At 56.9% G+C, this 18,879-nt stretch overlaps 1 protein-coding gene across 1 annotated transcript in view; it reads left to right on the top strand.

The window, feature by feature from the left end:
- Positions 1-16,984: 16,984 nt before the first annotated feature.
- CALML6 (calmodulin like 6) overlaps positions 16,985-18,879 on the top strand; it is a 5,117-nt gene continuing 3,222 nt past the window's right edge. Inside the window, exon 1 of the mRNA XM_029949070.1 lies at positions 16,985-17,231. The gene's annotated coding sequence lies outside the window, so the exon portion shown is untranslated. The remainder of the gene's footprint in view (positions 17,232-18,879) is intronic.

Here is an 18,879-nt window from a genome sequence, read left to right as displayed (position 1 = left end):
TACGGGAACCCGCTTCGGGAGGACCCCAGGCCGGGTCTGCCCCTCGCCCAGGGACCGCGCGGGGCGCCCTGCGCTAGCTTGGGCCTGCCTGCCGCCGACCCGCTCGCTTCCCCGCCAAGTGGATGTGGGTGGAGGCCGCAGGACCGGAGCGGGGACTCTCTGGACCCCGCACCCCGTGTCCCATGCACGCAGCCCGAACACGTGCCCAGTACCTCCGCCTGGCATTCTGTACCCAGCACCTGTGCTCTGCACCGTGTTTGGCACCCCACATGTGCACTCTCCATGGGAACCTACGTGTGCTCACATCCAACCCACGCCAGCCCTCGGGCCTGGGGTGCAACCGAGCTGACCAAATCCCAGAGGGACCCATGCTCAACCTGGTCCGCCTCTGGAGATGCCCAGCCTCTCCACTAGACCGGGAGTGGACCCTCGCCACCCGGTGGACGTGCCAGTGGGGCTCGTGTAAGCTTAGGCAGGTGTGGGCAATTTGGCCTCGGGAGGTCAAGCCCAAGGCACTTGGGAATGGCCGCCTGGGCAGGGAGGTGTGACAATGGAAAAGAGTGTCAGGAGGGAAACAGATGGTTGACCTCTGCGAATGCCACTGAGAAACGAAGCCCCTGGGGTGGGGTCAGGAAGGAGGACGACATGAGTCATCTGTGCGCAGCCTGTGGACACCCCCAGGAAAGTCAGTGGAACAGCACCCCACCACCACCTCTTTCTTTCCAGCTGACCCCTGCTCCCCAGTTGCAACAACCATGTGCCCACGGGCCTCCTCCCTGCAGAGCCCGCAGTCCCGGACCCTAATCACCCGCCGCCTCCGGCTGCGGGCGCTGCTCCTCCAAACTGTGAGTACCCCTCCCGCAGGAACCCATCCCTTCCCCGCCAGGTGTGGGCTGCGCTCCCCCTCCCTCCCCCTCCCTCTCTGTGGGGCCTTCCTATCAGCATTCAAGCATGTCCCCATCCTTCTCGGAGCCCTTCCTCTGCGCCTGGCACAGGATGCTCTGGGTTCAATTCAGACCCTCCCTGCCCAGCCCTGACTCAGCCATTTCTGCAAGAAGTCCTGGTCCCTCTTGGTGGGGAATGGTGTGTAGAAACCAGGCTCAGGGCTGCAGGTGTGCTCGCTGCTGCTGGAGTGCCATTGCTTCGACAGCAGGGGCTAGCGGGTGTGTGTATGCACAAGCACACATGTATGTGCACACACACGTGAAGCACCCCCCCAATGTAACCAATCTCCCATGATTGCTGCCACCCCACCCTCCTCACCCACACAGGCTCTGACCTCCACTGGGTCACCACAGTCCCCACGCCAGCAGGGATGCCCACCTTGCTCAGCAGACATGACAGTTCCCATTGCCCCTCCCACAACGTCCAGGTTCCTCTGCCCTTGCTGTTCAGCACTCTGACTCCTCTGTGCTCCTTAAACATACAGGTCACCACATCCACTCTCTGACCTTTTGCCCTTGTGGCGCTGTGGTCTCCCTCATAACCTCCAGTCACCTCCACAGAGAGGTCTCCCCCAGTCTCTGCCCCTTTGTCCTTCCCCAGTGGCTTGTTGGCTCCATTTCTCTTCAGAGCTCTCCTTCCTGAGCCCTCACATGATGCATTTGTGGGCTGCTTTCTCCTTGCCCGTCTCCCCAGCTGAAGATGGCCCTGTGACTCCTTGCCCACTGCTCTACCTGACAAGTAGGGCACGAGGCGCACAGTGGGTCCTCCGGGAATGCTTATGGGATGGGTGATGCTCTGTGTTCTGAATGAGAGGGACAAGACTCAGCATGAGGACCAGAGGGTCAGAGAAGTGAGGAGGGCTGAAGCCAAATGGTCACTGTGTCCAGGACAAGGCGCTGGGGACTCTGCGGCATTCCCCACTGCTCCAGAGGAGAGGTGCGTGATGCCAAGTCGGAAAGATGAGTGTCCTGGTGGGGCGCCTGGGTGACTCAGTCGGTTGAGCGTCCGACTTCGTCTCAGGTCATGAGGTCACGGTTTGTGGGTTCAAGCCCCACATCAGGCTTTGTGCTGACAGCTAGCTCAGAGCCTGGAGCCTGCTTCAGATTCTATACCTCCCTCTCTGACCCTCCCCTGCTCACGCTGTGTCTGTCTCTCAGAGATAAATTAAAAAAAAAAAAAAAATGAGTGTCCTGGGCTTTGGCAGGTGCATCCCAGGAGCAATGGACCTAAGGCCGGAGACCCAGGGTCAGACCTTCCTCTGAATCCAGCAGGTCTGATGCCAGCCGTCAGTGCCACCTAGGTCCAGGACTTAGAAAAGTGGAAATGTGGAGGAAGAAGAGGAAAATGAGGCAAGAAAGGAGGGGGAAAGGAAGAGGAGAAGGAGGAAGGGTGTGTGAGGGTGGTAGGGCCAGCACCAGAGTAGAAGGAAATGGGCAAGAGAGTGAGTGGTCTCTGCGGAGACCTGAGTACCCCTTTGGGGATGGGAGGAGGCGTGGGGACCCTCAGAAATACCACCCCACCAGCCGGATCCCTTCATGCCTGCCCAAGGTCCGTGGTGGGCACCAGGCTGCAGGCCTGACGGGGCAGCAGGGACGCTGGCAGGGCTGGCTCAGAGCTCTCCCATCCCACAGGCCACCGCAAGCCTGATTGGGCCCATCCCCAGTTACACCAAGGCCACAGAGCAAGGCCACACATGAAGACACCAGGCCAGTGCCTGCACCAGCCGTGAGGATCTGGGTGTAGACATGGAGCCCCAGCTAACCTGAAGGCCTGCAGGGTAGGGCAAGCCCTTCCCTGGAACTTGCCCTGGGGCCCAGGCCTGGAATCTTCCTTCTGTGTAGGTTTATGGATGAGTGCGAGGGCAAAGTTGAGGGGAAGGCAGGAAGAAAGGAGGAGAGTCCTGGGTCCTCATTCCCAGATCCAGTTCACAGCGCAGGGCCTCAGTTCACAGCCCAGGGCCTCAGCCCCCTTCACAGAGTACAATCACAGGGGCCCAGGGCCCTTCTTCCCCCTCGAGTCCCCAGGGAGCGGAGCCCTCTTGCCCTAAGGACGCCTGCCCCGGTCAGCGTTCAGGAACCAAAGAGCTTCTAGCTTCCAGCCAGAGCCTTTTCCACCTCGAGTGTAGGAAGCACACTCTGGGGAGCCTGCCCTCTCTCCCCTCCCCTCCCCCCCTTCTGCCCTGGCCTTCTGCAGTTCGGGGGCCCTATCTGCTTCCAGCACCCTCCTCCGTGGGGCATAAATCAGGGCTCATGGTGGCCCTGCTGCCACTGGCAGGAGAATTTGTGCCCAGCTGGCCAAGAACTTAGGCTTCTCCTGATTTCCTGGTGACACTCCCTCCTTCTCTAGATAAGTGGCTTAGAGATCAGTCTGAGGTCCTGAGTCCGCAGCCGCGCCCGTCAGCCGCACCCCGCCCTTGGCAGGGCCAGCCTGGTGGCTGCAGGACTGAGCAGGGCCCGAGCGTGAAAGCAGCTGGCCTGGGGTCTGGCTCGGTGCCCAGCCTTCACCAAGAACCTGGGGTGTGCGACTGCGGTGCTCGGTGCCCCCGCCCCTGTGCTCTTTAGCAGGAAATTGTCTGACCGGAAAGTAGGTCTTTTTAAATGTGAATTATTCACACAATCTGTGCACGTGACCAGGACCCGAGCTCAGGGGCCAGGCTCCAAGCCCGGCTGTGAGGGGTCTCCGGGACTCCCTTCCTGCGGAGCACTGTCTGTTCCTCCACCACAAAGCCATCCCTTCTAGTTGGCCACCCTGGCCCCTGGCCCCGGAGGACAGACTGGGACAAGGCCGGGAGAAAGAAGTGCAGAATGTAGGTAATCCAGAAGTGCCAGTTTGGTCTGCAGGCTGCCGGAGGCAGGGCCTGGTGACAGAACGGGGTCAGGAGCATGAGGAAGCCCGCCCCTCCCTCCTTCTCTCAGCAGACACGGCCCCAGGTGTCCACAGGTGCCAAGAAGACTCAGGTCCCTGACCACAGGTCCACCCTGATATGGATGCTTGAAGGGAGGGCCTGGCTCCATCCGGGGCCCTGGCTGCCACAGGTAAGCCCAAACAGAGGTTTTCTGTGTTGTTGGTGGAGTGAGACACCTTTCATTGAAAATATAAACCCCTCTAACAGAGAAAACTGTGATCATTATGGAGGAGAGCAGAGTCCCGCACATGTACCCCAGAAACGTGTGTCCCCACAGATGTGCACTAAGTGTACACGTGCTGGGGGAGCTCAGTCAGGCTTGGGGGAGCAGTAGCCAAAGCTTAAACCAGTTGATGTGAAAAGCGGCAATTGGCTCCCTCAGGGGATGTGTCTATGAGTAGATGTCTGGGCTTCAGGTGTTCATGGACCCAGGCGCCCGGTCAGGCTCTCGGGGCTCCCCTCCTGGACCCACTCCCTCAGCTCTGGCGCCTCCTTTTCTCTCTCTCTGCCCGAGAGAGACTGTGGCTGCTAAGGCTTGACTTCCTACGTCTCCAGCTTAGCAGCCACGGCGCTCCCAAGACTGAGACACCTGTGTGTTGACCTCAGGAAGGTTCTGAAGGGCCTGGCTCACATTCGTGTAGCCCTGGGGGCAGGGATGGAAGGGCCACAGTTTGTGCAGCCGTTGGGACAGCAGGCAGCACCCAGAGCAAAGGCAGTGCTGTCACCAGGAGGGCTTCTGGACAGAGGAAAACAGGGGTCCTTACCTGCCTCGTGGCCGAAAGCAGGGTTTGGGCAACAGCTGAGCTACTTACAAAGGAAGCCTCTGCTGGTTTGGGGTTCAAGGCCTGCAGAGGCCCCAGTTCCTGGCTCCTCCTGGCCCAGGCCCGTCTGCCCCCGCCCCTGGCCTGGCCTGTCCTGGAAATGCATGCTGGGGACACAGCCCGGCTTCCTTGGCTGCTCTGCCCCCAACCCCAAAGCAGCCTCTAGGGTCTCCCGGAGCAGCGGCATCAAGGACGTCCCGGGGGACAGCCAGGGCTCCCCCCCAGCCCAGCTACTTTTCCCGTCCTGGCCTGCGTGGCTCCCTTGGCAAGGAGGCCCCTGTTGTTCCCCAAGGCCTTCCCCCAGCTGCCTGCAGAAAGCTCGGCAGTCACCAGCTGGCCCAGCCCGGGACCGCAGCTGCCAGCCATGCCCCGGGGCATCCTGGGATGGCATCCTGGGCCAGGGCTGGGAGCACTTGCCAGAGTCCAAGAGGATGTGATGCAGACTAGGAAGAGACTAGGGTCAGAGAGGCCGCACCCAGACCCTCACACCCATGATCAGGTGAAAGAAGGGATGCCCAGAATGGACGGGGTTTGGGAGAAGGGACCTGCCGGATGGGGGTCTGGGGGTGGCCGCTGCCTCAGCCAGGCATTGGGATTCTGGGCACACCCCCCTCGGCCTGGCCTTCCCAAACCTCCTGTCTTGAGTTGCCACAAGAGGCCTGAGGATGCTTGGGGGGGGTGGGGGGGGTGTCCCTGAGGCCAGGCAGTGGGGACATAGCCGCAGTGTTGCACATACTAAGTAGGCCACACTGGCTTGATAGGCTGCAGGTCCGTGCAGGGTGACTAGCCCGACACCCCTCCTCCAGAGCGGGGGCAGCCTGCACACTACCCCCTCGCCTAGTTCCTGCCGCAGACACGAGCGGGGGCCGATGGAGGTGTGTGAGGGATCACAGGAACTTATCCAGGGAAATGGGAGGGGGCTGGTCTCCACTCGCCCGCCTGCCACTACCGGTGCCCTGCCTGGGGGAGGGGGCACCCTGTCCCTTCTGGGGGATCATCTCCCCACGGACGGCGCCCTGGGCCTCAGCTCCACCAGCACCTGCCAGGTAAACAGCTTGTACCTGTGGTGCCAGCAGGCAGGAGGGGGGTGGGCGGCCAGCGTCTGGGGGTGCCCACCAAGCCTACCTGAACCTGCGGCCCTGTCTCGGGCAGCCGCCAAGCAGCCTTCCCTGAGGCTGGGGAAGCAGACGGGGCACAGAGGGAAGGCGTGTGGGTCCAGAGCACCCCCTCGCCGGGCTCCGTCACAGGCCGCGCCGCATCACCTACCGAACTGTGCCCAGTTACATGCCACCTCCTCCACAGACCGCCAGGCCGCATCTGCCACCCATGCAGCCTGGGTTTTGACGCAGTGGTGCACCCTGGCCCCTGGACGCCTGGCTAGAGTGACCCTTTCCTCCTGGCCTGGATCCTGGTTATCGTGAATTGCCTTTTGTCTTCTTCTCAGGCAGAACTGTCTCTGAGGAAGGACTGTCCTCTCCAACAAAAAGACCCCCCAACACAGCCCCTCCCCTGAGGGGGCGGGGATCAGCACCACAGCCCAGGCACACCTGTTCCCACCCCTCCCCCAGCTCAGCCCCTGGCACAGGTCTCCGTGAAGAACTCTTGCTCACAGGGCACCCTCTCTTCCCCTAACCAGATGGGGAGACCCTCAGGTACTCCCCTACATAGGGTTTGGCCACATTGGCTTTTTGTTTTAAATCACGTTAAAATACACTTCACATAAAATGTACCAGTTAGACCCTATTGAAGCGTACAGCTGATGGGCATCGCGTAAGCTCCCGTTACTGCTGCGGCCGTCACCTCATTCCAGAACACTGTCATCAGCCCAGAAGGAAGCCCGTGCCCATTAAGTTGGCACTTCCCATTCCGTCCCCTCAGCGCCTCGTCTGCCTCCTACAGCCACAGACCTGCCGCTGCTGCAAGTCCTTCCTGGGAGCCGAGCCACGTCCCCCAAGACCTTCCGCGTGTGGCTTCGCCAGAGGTCCGGCCGCGCTGTAGCGGTCGGCGCGCCACGGCTCCCCGTGGCCCAGTCCCCCAGGGCACCGCCGCGCCACTCGGTCTCTCCGTCCACCCGCGGGCGGGCCTCTGGGCTGTTGGCACTTTCTGGCCATGGTGATTAGAGCTGCCGTGAACGTTAGTGTCCACGTTTCTGTTTGAACACCTGTTTTTAGGTAATCGAAGGTATTTATCCAGCAGTGGCGCTGCGGGGTCACGCCAAGCTTTCTGCCTGTCCCGAGGAACCAGCAAACTATTTCCTACAGCAGCTGAACGCTTTCACACTCCCAGCCCACGACACCAGGGTTCCAAATGCTCCGCACCCTTGCCAACACCTGTCACTGTCTGCCTTTTTGATTCTAGCTGTGCTACTGGCTGTGAGGTGCTCTCCCCTTGTGGTCTGATGTGCATTTCCCTAGTGAAGAATGATGTTCAACTTCTTTTTGTGTGCCTAGTGGCCGTGTGGATATCTTCTTTGAAGAAATGTCTCTTCTAGATCTATGCCTTTTTCAAAAATGTTTATTTATTTTTGAGAGAGAAAGAGAGGCAAAGCGTGGGCAGGGGAGGGACAGAGAGAGAGAAGGAGACACAGAATCCGCAGCAGCTCCAGGCTCTGAGCTGTCAGCACAGAGCTCAACGTGGGGCTTGAACCCATGAATGTGAAATCATGACCTGAGCCAGTGTCAGATGCTTAACTGACTGAGCCGCCCAGGCACCCTGCTTTCCTTTTTTTGAACTTTTACTGTGGTTGTTGATTGTAAGAGTTCTTTACATATTCTAGACACTAGACCCTTATCTGATTTATGGTTTGCAAATATTTTCTCCTGTTCTGTTGTTTTTTCCGTCTGTTGGTAGTGTCATGTGATACACAAAAGATTTTATTTTAATAGAGTCCAATTTATCTCTTTTTCCTTTTTGTTTCTTGGTTATGGTGTTTTTGATGTCACATCTAAGGAACTATTGTCAAATCTTAGATTATGGGGGCGCCTGGGTGGCTCAGTCGGTTAGGTGTCTGTCTTTGGCTCAGGTCAGGATCTCACGGTTTGTGGGTTCGGGCCCCATATCGGGCTCTCTACTGACAGTTCAGAGCCTGGAGCCTGATTCAGATTCTGTATCTCTCTCTCTGACCCTCCCCTGCGCGCACTGTCTCTCTCCGTCTCTCAAAAATAAATAAAAAAACATTAAAAAAATAAGTCTTTAAAAAAAGATTATGAAGATTTACTCCTGTGTTTTCTTCTAAGAATTTTATAGTTTTTTAATGATTATTTTTGAGGGAGAGAGAGTGTGAGCAGGGGAGGGGAAGAGAAAGAGGGGGACAGAGGTCCTGAAGTGGGCCCTGCACTGACAGCAATGAGCCCAATGTGGGGCTTGAACTCACCAACTGCAAGGTCATGACCTGAGCCAAGGTTGGACACTCAACTGACTGAGCCACCCAGGTGCCCCTGAGTTTTGTAGTTTTAACTCTTACATTTAGGACTCTGATCCATTTGGAGATAATTATCATATGTGGTGTGAGGTAGGGGTCCAACTTCATTCTTTTGCATGTAGACGTCCAGTGTTCCCAGAACCATTGGTTGAAGACTGTCCTCTCCCCGTTGAATGGTCTCAGCACCCTTGTTGAAAACCCACTGACGAGACATGTGGGCGTCCTTCCTGGGCTCTCCATTGCATCCCACTTATCTAAACGACCATCATCTATGTTCCAATATTACACATTTCAGTCACTGTAACTTTGTGTGCTTTTATTTTAAGATTTTAAAATTCTAATTATTTATTTAATTTTTAGAAGCTTACTTATTTATTTTGAGAAAGAGAAAGAGAGGGGCAGAGAGAAAGAGAGGTAGAGAGATAATCCCAAGGAGGACCCATGCTGTCAGTGTGGAGCCTGACCTGGGGCTTGATCTCCCGACCCTGAGATCATGAACTGAACTGAAATCCAGAGTTGGATGCTTAACTGACTGAGCCACACAGGCACCCCTTTTCTTTATTTTTAAGTAATCCTACACCCACTACAGGGCTCAAACTTACAACCCTGAGATGAAGAGTCAGTCACACAGCCCATCAACTGAGCCAGCCAGGCACCCCAAATGAAGCTCTGATTCGTGGGTCTTATGCCTGAAATGTTCCGGAGCCCACGAATGGAGTGTCCTGGGTCAGTGCTCACTCCCGGCCATACGTGGAGGACACAGGAAGGCCAAGGGGAGAATTTTATTTTATTTTAAACAATCTCTATGCCCAGCGTGAGGCTCGAACTCCCGACCCCAAGATTAGGAGTCGCGTGGTCCATGGACTGAGCCAGCCAGGTGCCCCTGTATAAGTTTTAAATTAGAGAACTCTGTTCTTTCTCAAGATTATTTGGGCTATTTGGAATCCCTTGCAATTCCATAGGAATTTGAGGAACTAATTTTCTTTCTCTGGGAGAAAAAAAAGGCCATTGGCATTTATCAGCTACTCCTTAAAAAAGATAAACTCGGGGCGCCTGGGTGGCTCAGTCGGTTAAGCCTCCGGCTTCGGCTCAGGTCAGATCTCACAATCGTGGGTTCGAGCCCCGCGTCAGGCTCTGTGCAGACAGCTGGCTCGGAGCCTGGAGCCTGCTTCGGATTCTGTGTCTCCTTCTCTCTCTGCCCCTCCCCCTCTCATGCTCTGTCTCTCTCTGTATCAAAAATAAATAAAAAAACATTAAAAAAAAAGATAAACTCAGAGAAGAGACAGCTAAAGAGGGTATCTCAGTGTCTTTGCCATTCGGAGGTGGTCAGCTCCATTTGGGCAGCGAGGCTGACTAGTCCTTGGGGACAGTAAATGGAACCCCTGGTGGGGAGTGTCTGAACAGGGGCAGGGCCCCTCTGGCTGCCTGGGGTGAGGGCTCTGTGGAGGGTAGCAAGACGGGCTGGATGGCTGGACACGGCCACGGATCCTGAGGTGAGGAGCCTGTGGTTGCTCAGTAATCAGGGCGTGGATGGGGCCAGGGTGATGCCAGGGTGTCTGAGGAGGTGGAGGTGAGCTGGGAGGGTGGGGTGGGGAGGGGCAGCCGGGGGGGCGCTGATGGGAGAGTGTGCGGTGTGTTGGACCTTCGGGGCCTGAGATGCTTACAGATGTTGGGTGGAAAAGTGGGTAGGGGACACGGAGGCCCAGTGAAGGGCCAAGGCCGTCTCTGGGCTGCCCGTGTCCCCTCAAGGGGGGAGGGGTGACAAGGAAGAGGGCCCCAGGGAGAAGTAGGGGCTTTGCAGACCAAAAGGTGTTGTGCCCAGGGAAGCCAGGGATCAGCATGGGGTCGGGTCCCAGGGATGACCCGGGGTGGCTGCAGGGCCCCAGAGCTGGCCTGGCAGAGACGCGTGTGTGTGAGCTCAGCCAGGAGGGAGGCCAGGTCTGGGGGCGCTTCAGCGGGAAGGGGCGTCAGTTTTTCCCCGGCACCCTCCTCCCCCACAAGCCCCCCAGTGCGGGAACCTGCCTCACCCCAACACCACGGCCCTTTTCCGCTTCTTGGCCTATGGTTCTTATTTCCTGGTCCTTGTGTTTGGGGCTGTCCGCGGAGCAGAGACCCTTCCCGACCCAGAGCAGAACCTGGAGGGGCCTGGGTAAAGGATCTGCCGCTGCGCAGGCCAGGGTGGGGCCTCGCCCCCTGGAGGGCCCTCCGCCCCCAGTTCCCACTGGGCCCCCTTCCTCCCAGTCAGTCCCGTTCGACCTCACCCTGGGTCTTCTCTTTCCCTTCCCCACCTTTGGGGTTGACACAGTGGCCCTGGTCCCTCCTGCCTGCCAAGCAGGTCATCTCTCAGGCCGCTCTCTCGCCCCGCATGTGAGTCCCACCGTCAGGACGACAGGATTGCCCCGGGACCTCTAACCAGGACGCAAGGGCAGCCCCAACAGCCAGAACCCCCAAACCATCTTCTGAAGCGAAGGTGGGAGCTGGGGGGCCTACGGGGGTATCTGCAGTTTGGTGTGGGCTGGAGCGGCAACGGGGGTCACTGGGTCCCCACACTCTTCTGTCCCCCACTTGCTCTTGGCCACTAGGCTCTGCTCCAAGTCAAGTGGGCTCTTTACATCAGGCCAGGCACCATGTGCCCTGGGGAAGGCAGCGGCCATGGGGACCGAAACTGCCCCTGTGCCTGGCCCCTGCAGCACGCCGTCTCCCAGCCCTCAGGGTCTCAGCCCTGCAAGGCTGGGCAGCTGGCCTCAGCTCAACTCAGGAGTACCCTTGGGGCCTGAGGCTGTTTGTTAAGAATCCTGTCCCTGAGGCCCAGCCCCCCCTTCCCCACATGGGAGGTGATGCAAGGTGCTCATGGACGGGGGCTGAGAGGCAGGGCGGGCTCTGGGGGCCTCGCGGCTTGGAGAAGGTGGTGTGCAAGGGCAGGGGTGTCAGAGACTGGGGGACGTGGGACCTGAGGCGGTGGATAAGGAAGTCGGGGGCGGGGACCCCAAGCAGCAGGGGTGCTGCCAGGAGTCAGGAGCACCCTCCCGGGGCTGCCCCTCCTGGGGAGGCTGGGCCTGCAGGCACGGGGTGTTTTGGAAACCAGCAGGTGTGGCTAGGCACGTTGGGCAGCTGCCTGGTGCCAGGGGCCCTGGGGCTCTCGCTGTGACGTCTGTCAGGGACCTGCTGGGCCTCACTATTCCCCTGGGCATTTACCCTAGTCTCATGCCCAGGCCTGCTCTGGAGTGCCCTGGGGGGAAGTGGCTCAGCCTGCTGCGTCACACTTATAAGGGCCTGTCTGTCTCCCCCCATTGCCCATCCAGCTGCCCCTGGTGGCTGTGAGGCCTAGACCTTGGGTGGGCACTTTGGTGACCAGACTTCTGAGAGACACAGTGGGGAGGAAGCTCTCGAAGAGGGTGCAGGGCGAGGGGCTGGGCGTCACCCCTGACCAGGCACCACCTGGGGCAAGACTGAGGCCAGGGCCAGGGGTGTCCGCCCCTGCCGCCTGGCAGTGCCCCACAGGCCATGGGTGCTGCCTTGGGCTAAGCTATATGGAGAGGCCGGGTAGGGGCCCCCCGTCTGCAAGGGACTTCACCCTGAGCCTGTTTCCCCTCCGTGTAGGGCAGACCTCCAGGCTCCTGCCCCCTCCCCCCACTGCCGGGCCCACTGGAACTCCAGTGAAGAAGTCTAAGGCTTTATATATGTATACATATGTCTATTTCTGTTTTTTACATTTGTTTTGGTGAGAGAGAGAGAGAGAGAGAGAGAGAGCAAGAGAGCAAGAGTGTGCACACAGGTGGGGGAGGAGCAGAGAGAGAAGGAAAGAGAGCCGGCTCCCAGCTGTCAGTGCAGAGCCTGCTGCAGGGCTCAATAACCGTGAGATCGTAACTTGAGCTGAACTCAAGAATCAGATGCTGAACTCACTAAGCCACCTAGGCGCCCCTTCAATATATATTTCTTAAAGTCTATTATTTTGAAAGAGAGCATGAGCAGGGAAGGGCAGGGGGAGAGAGAATCCCAAGCAGGCTCCACACTCAGCGCAGCGCCCAACTCAGGCCTTGATCCTACAAACTGAAATCAAAGGCAAATGTTCAACCAACCCAGCCCCCCGGGTGCCCCAAGAGGCTCTTGGTGCATTTAAAACCTCTTTTAGCTTTGGATGCAGTGTCCTTGGTATGTTCACGTGCAAACAAGACCGAAGGGGAGCAGTAAAAGCCTCAGAGCGCGTGGGAGGAGCAGGGGCACCAAGCACAGGGCTTCCAGACCCCAGCTGAGCCCCCCCAGGGTTAGGACGGGTCACACAGCAGCCAGGCAGTGTCCCAGGACGCCAAGGCCAAGGGGCGGGCCCATCCGACCGCCTCCTCAAGGGCTTATTTGGGGGCCTGCACAGGTCGGAGGTCAGTCCAAGACAGCCAGCCGAAGACTCCACTTTCCCACAGCCTGTGCCCTGTCCCACTGCCCGCCTCCTGTGGGCCCCACCTTAGGGGTGAACGAAAGGGATGTTTATGTCTATTTTTCCCCTGGCGATTGTCGGATCCAAAAATGAAGCTTCGATGATGCGATTTTGAGACGAGGGGTAGAGAGCGGCATGCGCTAGCGGCCTAGGGGACGACCTTGGCCCAGTTCTAACGCGGGGACGTCTGACCCGAGACCCCAAACGCCTCCAGCAGGGAATCGCGGCCCGTCGGGCTCCGCGCGGCTCACGAGCGCCGCCTGGTGCTCACGTTTGGAGACGCCGCCAGCCTCGCTGCTTCCGGCGGGTGCCGAGGGCCGGCCAAGGGACGGGGCGGGGCCGGGGCCTGGGACGAGGCCGAGTGACGGACAGGGTGCGGCCGGGGGGCGGGGCCGAGGCTGAGCAGCCCATAGGGGCGGGGCCAGAGCCGAGTGACGGGCTGGTGGTGGGGGGCCTGCGTTGAGTGATGGGAAAGGGTGCGGCCGGGGGCGGGGCCGAGCTGCCGACCGGGGGCGGAGCCAGCGCCGCAGGAAGGAAGGGATGGAGGCCGGGGAAGGGACCTGGTCTGAGTGACGGGGCAGGGCGCGGCCGAGGCGACTCCGAGGCAGAGCAGCGTACTGGTGGAGGGGCCGGCGCCGGGAGACCGGGGCCGAGGCCCAAAGGCCGGCCGGGGGCGGGACCTGCGCTGAATGACAAGCAGGGCATGGGCGGGGCGGGGCCGAAGCCGAGGGGCCGGCAGGGGGCGTGGCCTGCGCTGAGTGACGGGCTGGGGTCGGGGGCGGGGCCAGAGTCGAGTGACAGGCCCCGGGGGGGCCTAGGCTGAGGGGCGGGCCTCGGCTGGGGGAAGCCGGGTCTCGGAGGTCGCGGGGGCACTGGACCCCGGGGCTGGCATTCTCCCGGAAGAGATCAGCAATAGCCTTGGTTTGTTTCGAGACAAACTTGTGCGCCTCCCCCGCCCATACCCTTAGCAGAAACAACCCCCTGTCACTCCTCTGGCTGTTTCCTCTCGTCTTGATTTCGAAATTAATCGGAATCTCGGTAGTCAAAAAGCGGTCAGGTTGCTGTTGGTCTTGAGTGTGGAGACTTCCTTGTGGACCAATAAGTGGTCGATATTCAGACCCAGGGGGTGGCTGGAGAAGGATGTTCTGGGGCTGCGTCCCCAGACCCAGCACGCGTGCCAAGCGCGGGGCTCTCGGCCCCAGACGCGCCCCCCGGAGGGGAGCTGCAGCCCTGCAGCCCCTGCCGCCCGGTCAGCCAGGGTGCAGCCACCCGCCCCGCCCGTCTTCCTGCAACCTCGCTCTGAAGGTTGTGTCCTGTGAACCGAAAGCAGCTGGGCCTGTTTATATCGAGTCTGACAGACTGCGGTTTATGTGGCGATTGTTTTAAATGCATTATTTTGATTATTGATGTATTTGGATTTCTTTTTTATCTTTTTTTTTTTTTTTGATACTGAGAGAGACAGAGCATGAGAGGGGGAGGGGCAGAGAGAGAAGGAGACACAGAACTGGAAGCAGGCTCCAGGCTCTGAGCTAGCTGTCAGCACAGAGCCCGACGCGGGGCTCGAACCCACGAACGTGAGATCTGACCTGAGCCGAAGCCAGAGGCTTAACCGACAGCCACCCAGGAGCCCCTGGATTTCTTTTTTAAAATAAACTTTATTTTGGGGTGCCTGGGTGGCTCAGTCGGTAAGCGTCAATCTTCAGCTCAGGTCATGATCTCACGGTTTGTAGATTCAAGCCCTGCATCAGGCTCTGCTGACAGCTCAGAGCCTGGAGCCTGCTTAGGATTCTGTGTCTCCCCTTCTTTCAGCCCCTCCCCTGCTTGCACTCTCTCTCCTCAAAAATAAATAAACATTAAAAATTATAAAAATAAAATAAATTTTATTTTTAGAATAGTTTTAGGTTTACGGGAAAATTGCTGAGAGTATGGGGTTCCCATGCACTTCACACTCTCACCTATGTTAGGAACATCTTACTAGAATGATGATACATTTGACTCTGTCACGACCAGGATTTGCATATTATTAACTAAGGTCCATACTTTATTCAGATTTCCTTGTTTTTTTTTAAATTTGTTTAAATGTTTTATTTATTTTTGATACAGAGAGAGACAGAGCATGAGAGGGGGAGGGGCAGGGTGAGAAGGAGCCACAGAACCAGAAGCAGGCTCCAGGCTCTGAGCTAGCTGTCAGCACAGAGCCTGACGCGGGGCTCGAACCCACGACTGTGAGATCTGACCTGAGCCAAAGTCGGAGGCTTAACCGACTGAGCCACCCAGGCACCCTACATTTATTTACTTTTGAGAGACAGAGAGAGAAAGAGTGCAAGTGGGCGAGGGGCAGAGAGAGAAGGAGACACAGAATCCAAAGCAGGCTCCAGGCTTCGAGCTGTCAGCCCAGAGCCCGGACGCGGGGCTTGAATCCACAAACGCGAGATCTGACCTGAGCCGAAGTCAGACACTTAACCGACTGAGCCCCCCAGGCGCCCCAAATTTCTCTTTATTTTAATGTCCTTGACAGTTTGAAGAGTGCTGGTCAAGACATTTTGGAGATTGTGTCTTTGCGGCGATTTTTCTGGTGCTTCTCATGAGTAGACTGGGGCGTGGGCTTCAGGGGACGCCGGCAGAGGCGCGGTGCCCTCTCAGCACCTCATGTTGGGGGGGCCTCATCACTGCCTTGACTTTGATCACCTGATGGGGGCAGCACTTGGTTCTCTCTTTCCAGACTCTGGAAGGAAGTCAGCGAGGGGCCGGGCTGTGTTCTCCCACCGTGAGGCTGGAATCGCTCATAAATTATTTGGAATTCTTCTGTACGGAAGGCGTGACTCTTCTCCCCATTTATTTATTAATCACTTATATCAATATAGACTCATCAATATTTATGTGTATTGTGGTCAAATGTTTTTAACACACAATTTCCCGCTTCACCGGCACAGTCCTGTGGCATTCAGTACGCTCACCTGGTTGTGCGGCTGGGCCCCCTGTAAACACTGACCCCCCATCCCGCTGCCCCACCCTCTGGCTCTCGCGCTCTACTTTCTATAAATTGGATGCCTCCAGGGACCTCAGGTAAGTGGCGTCATTCAGCTGCGCCCTGTGATGACTCCACACTCAGTGCTCACAGCAGCAGGTGTGCGCTTAATCCCCTTCATCTATTTCATCCATCCCCCCACCCGTCTTCCCTCTGGTAACCGCCAGTTTGTTCTCTGCATTTAAGAGTCTGGTTTTTTGGTTTGTTCAATTTTTTTTTGTTTGTTTCTTAATTCCACCGGAGTGAAATCATGTGGTATTTGTCTTTCTCTGACTTATTTCACTTAGCATAATACCCTCTAAGTCCATCCATGTTGCAAATGGCAAGATTTCATTCTTTTATATGGCTGAGTAATATTCCATTATACATATCTCAATTGATAAGATTCCAATATTACATATCGGATAATATCCAATATATGATATTCCATTACGTATACGTGTCTATGTCACCTCCTCGCCCACAGTGACAGAGGACTGAGCCGCGTGCACACCTTGACTACGGTAAATACGCTGCAACAAACACAGGGTGCACACGTCTTTTCAAGTTAGTGTTTTCATTTTCTTTGGGTGAGCGCCCAGGAGTGGGATTACTGGGTCATACGGTAGTTCCCCTTTTAATTTTTCGAGGAGCCGCCATACTGTTCTCCACAGCGGCCGCTCCGGCTTGCGTTCCCACCAACAGTACACGGGGGATCCTTTTTCTCTGCATCCTTGCCAACCTGGTATTTCTTATTGGTTTTTATTTTTTAATTTTATTTTTAAACTTTTTCTTATAGTTTATTTTTGAGACAGAGAGAGACAGAGCATGACTGGGGGAGGGGCAGAGAGACAGGGAGACAGAATCTGAACCAGGCTCCAGGTTCTGAGCTGTCAGCACAGAGCCCGACGCGGGGGTCGAACCCATGAACCGTGAGGTCATGACCTGAGCCGAAGTCAGACACTTAATCAACTGAGCCACCCAGATGCCCCTTCTTATTGTTTTTAAAAAAAAAACTGTTTAAATATTTATTTTTGAGAGAGAGAGAGAGAGAGACAGAGCATGAGTGGGGGAGGGGCAGAGGGAGAGGGAGACACAGAATCTGAAGCAGCTCCAGGCTCTGAGTTATCGGCTCAGAGCTCAGCGCGGGGCTCAGAATCATGAACCATGAGATCATGACTTGAGCCAAAGTCGGAGGCTTAACCCCCTGAGCCACCCAGGGGCTCCATCTGTGTTTTTGATTCTAGCCATTCTGACAGGTGTGAGGTGATCTCATTGTGGTTTTGATTTGTATTTCCCTGATGACTAATGATGTTGAGCATCTTTTCATCTGTCTGTTGGGCATCTGGATGTTTTCTTAATACTTGTCCTTTGTGACTGGCTTGTTTCACGGAGGACAGTGTCCTTCAGGTTCATCCGTGTTGTAGCCACTGTCAGCGCTTTCTTCCTTTTTCTAGCTGAGTAATAATAATTCCATTGTATATTCTATTAGGGTTCTCCAGAGAAACAGCATGTGCGCACACACGTAAAATATATGGAGATGAGGAGGTTGATTAGAGGAATTGATCCCTGCAGCTGTGGAGTCCAGGACCTGCCGCCGTGGGCCCTCTGCGGGCTGCCGACCTGGGAGGGCCGGTGGTGTGACTCAGTGTGAGTCTGAGGCTGGAGAGGCAGGAGAAGATGGACGTTCCGCTCAGGAGGTGAGCACACTTGCCCTTCCTCCGTCTTTTCTGTTCTGTTTGGGCCCAAACAGACTGGACAATGCCCACCTGCCTTGGTGAGGACAGTTTACAGAACCAAATGCTTATCTCTTCCAGAGACACAGTTACAGATGCGTCCAGAAGTAACGCTTTACCCACTGCCTGGGGGCCCTGAGCCCCATCAAGCTAGCACATAATGTTTGTTATCACATATGTACGTACTGTTTTGTTTATCCGTCCATCCACGCACTGGTGTGCATTCGGGTTGTTTCCACCTCTTACGTGTTGTGAATAATGCGGCTATGAACACGGGCGTATGGACACCTGCTCAGGCCCCTGCTGTCAGTGGTCTTCAGTACATCCTTGGATCGTACGGGCATTCTGTGTCTACTTTTTTGAGGGGCCGTCACACTGTTTTCCATGGCAGCTTCGCCGTTTCACATTCCCACCAACTGTGCACAGGATCCCGATTTCTCCACCTCTTCTTCCCTGACGCTTGTCGCTTTCTGGTTTTTGATAGTAGCCGGCCTGCTGGCTGTGAAGTGACAGATCGCTGTGGTTTTGATTTGCATTTTCCTACCGATTAGTGATGTTGAGCAGCGTTTCATGTGCTTCTTTGCCGCGTGTGTACCTATTTCTGGAAAAATGTCTTTTCAAGTCCTTTGCCCACTTTTAAATGGGTTATTTCTGTTGTTGTTGAGTTGCAGGAATTCTTTTTTTAAATGTATTTTCTTAAAGTAGACTCCATGCCCAGCGTGGGGCTTGAACTCGTGACCGTGATTAAGTGCCACATGCTCTACTGACTGAGCCAGCCAGGCGCCCCGAGTTATAGGACCCCTTACATATTCTGCATAGGAATCCCTTATCAGTATGTGATTTGTGAGTAGGTTCTTCCGGTCCGTGTGGTTTCGCTGTGTTGCTGACATGCTTCCGTGCATGGAAATTTACCGTTATAACCCCATCTTACTTGATTTATTTCTTGCTCTCATTGTTCCAGCGCTGGCCCCCGGGAGCTCCGTCAGGTGGCTTGGTTTACTTTTATGACATTACTTTCTGCTTTTCTCTTTTTTAATTAAAAAGTTTTTAAGGGTTTATTCATTTTTCCGGAGACAGAGAGCGCGAGCCTGTGCCCCCAGCTCCTGCCAGCGCCGCCCAGCGCCCCCTTCAGCCTTTGCGGTCCTTGGGCTGTCACACCCAGCTCCTCCCCAGCCCAGTTATGCTGCAGCGTAACCCTGGGTGGCAGCCCGGTGACTAGGAGGGGAGGTGGGTGTCCGGACGGGGACAGATGTTGCCTGGGGTGGGAGGGCAGGGAGGGGGGAGCAAACCCTGCAGGGGCAGACTGTGCAGATGGCCCCACCCGCACGCCGAGGTCCCGACAACCGTCAGGAGCTGGGCAGTGGCTGCCTGGTCTCTGGCTCCTCTTGCCCGATCGCCACAGTGACAGCTGTGCCTTGTTGCGGCGGGCAGCGAGGCCTCCATCTCCAATCCCCCCGCCCCCCCAGGTGTGGAGGGGGTCCTCCGGAAGCTGAGCCCGAGACGGAGGTTGGGTACAAGCTCTGCACAAGGGGTCAGTCCCAGAGGCAGGGACGGGGCAGGATTGGTGAGAGACTGGCTGTGCCTCAGGAAGCCTCGGGCAGACCCCCCCCCC

This window comes from Suricata suricatta, chromosome 8 (assembly GCF_006229205.1).
Source record: "Suricata suricatta isolate VVHF042 chromosome 8, meerkat_22Aug2017_6uvM2_HiC, whole genome shotgun sequence".
NCBI lineage: Eukaryota > Metazoa > Chordata > Mammalia > Carnivora > Herpestidae > Suricata > Suricata suricatta.
This window is presented reverse-complemented; position numbering and strand designations above follow the sequence as displayed.